The sequence below is a fragment of the Dendrobium catenatum genome, unplaced genomic scaffold (genome assembly GCF_001605985.2).
Source record: "Dendrobium catenatum unplaced genomic scaffold, ASM160598v2 fragScaff_scaffold_1676, whole genome shotgun sequence".
NCBI classification, from domain to species: Eukaryota; Viridiplantae; Streptophyta; class Magnoliopsida; order Asparagales; family Orchidaceae; genus Dendrobium; species Dendrobium catenatum.
In genome coordinates this window covers 1,697,048-1,699,124 of record NW_021320138.1, presented here as the reverse complement: position 1 = coordinate 1,699,124, position 2,077 = coordinate 1,697,048, and positions in this window count along the sequence as shown.

The following is a 2,077-nucleotide window of genomic DNA, read 5'->3' as shown; positions in this document are numbered from 1 at the left end:
CCAAGGCCAGCGATCAAGAAAGTCTGGTGGCAGAAGGCATCAAGGACAGAGGGGTGCATGAAACAGTGCTCGTGAAACATATTACTTCATCTTAAATCATCCATATTGCGGGACGGAACCAGTCTTAATTTTCAGGGGAGGGCAAAGTTATAAGTAAAAGTGTAGATATTTTTTTTTAATAAATAACTACAACCAAAATTTGTTTCGGGGGTGCTAACCCTTGACCCTAGTTCATTTCCTTGATCGTTGCACGCTTGACAAATATGTAGGGGTCCAAAGGGGCAGTGCCCCCTTGCGCGGGGTTCGACCTGTTTGGTCATGTCGCGGGTTCAAGAGGCAGCGCCCTTGTGGGGGTTTTCGGGGGTAGTGCCCCCGGAATAAATTTTGATTGTAAGGATATTTTTTTGATTTTTTCTATTATTTATCTTTGTAAGGATATTTCTCTTTTGATTTTTGGTTGTACGAATATTTTTGGCATTTTTTTAATAAATTGTGGTTGTAAGGAGTCACGAATGCATTTTTTCGGAAACAAAGAGAGTGGAGGTGGAGCGCATGGAGTTTGGTTGAGAAAGAATATATGTGAAATATTTTTTTTGCTAAGAAATAGAGTTCGGTTGTAAATGATTTATTATATTTTGGAGTGAAAAATGAGTTTTTATCATTGCTGCTTTAGGAGATATTGGGGTGGTTCTTAGGAAGAGCTTGAGTTGATGTGAAGACGGCTAAGCCTTCATTTGGGATTTTTTTTTTCGTTTTATAGCACAAAAATTATTCAAAAAAAATTTTGTACTAAAAAATTATTTTAAGAAACAGTGAAAAAGTTGTCTCAATTGAAGCCTAAGTTGTTGGCCACTAAAGAATTTTTTTAGAGTTATTTAATTGGTAGGCTTCTATGAAAAATGTCATGATTATAATGGAATGGATAAATCAGCATTATTGTCATTCTAAGGAGTACCTTCAGTTTTGCTTAAAATTGGAATCAATGAGATGCACAGTTGGCTTATATCTTGGGAAGTTCATATTTTAACAAAATTATTTTCTAAAAAATGAAAAAAAAACCTAGGGTTATCCATTACTATGATTTTATTTACATGAAGTTTTGAAATTAAGACAAAAAATATAAAACTCTCTAAAATTTAATCATTCTTAAAATTAATTTATAATTCAAATAAATCCAATAAAAAGCACCTTTCACAAACATTAAAATTTTCAATTGCTTCAAAAATTATCAAATATACTTTGGTCTTTCTTGAGATATAGGCTTCGTTTGGGACGGCTTTTTTATTGCTTTCTAAAACGGAGTTTTAGTACAAAATTAAAAAATTTTGTACTAAAACTCCGTTTTAGAAAGCAATAAAAAAGCCGTCCCAAACGAAACCATAGTGAAGTGCCACTTTACATCTAGGTGAGGATTACACCTTGTTATATCAAGACATTAAATAACATTATTGATCAATTAAAATATTATAAAACTTTATTAAAAATAGGATTGCACCTCTCCTTGTATATGGATAAGTACAAGAGGAGCTTGTCTTTTAGAAAACTTTTATTACATAATAATATAAATCCTATTTGATGCCCACATACTAGGTAGGAAAAGATCTTTCAGGATGTTGCAAATTTAAACAATTTTATATTTTTAATATTGATTTCATTGTAGAATATTATTTTTATGTTTTTAGATGATATATTATTCTCTATGTTGTAGTTAATAATGAAAGTATATGTTGGCCTGTAATCCGAAGAATTAAAAAAAAAAATGTCGAGATCCTGAAAATCGTGTAACTGTTCGGTGTCATGATGTATTTCGTACAAGCCAGGACGTCCGACGTGGCTCTACGCACGTTCTTTGCACGTCGAAAAAAGATCTATTAAAATCTTACAATAAATTGTACCACATGTATCATAGTATGAACCTTTTAGTCCAAGCCCAATATAATTTAAGTCACAAACTCTAATAATCTATGCTTTGACATGAGTGTTGAAATCAAGGAATGAAAAGAGAATTGATTCATTGACAGAATATTCTCTACCACATCCACAAAAAAATCCTAAAAAGGTATTGATCAATAATTCT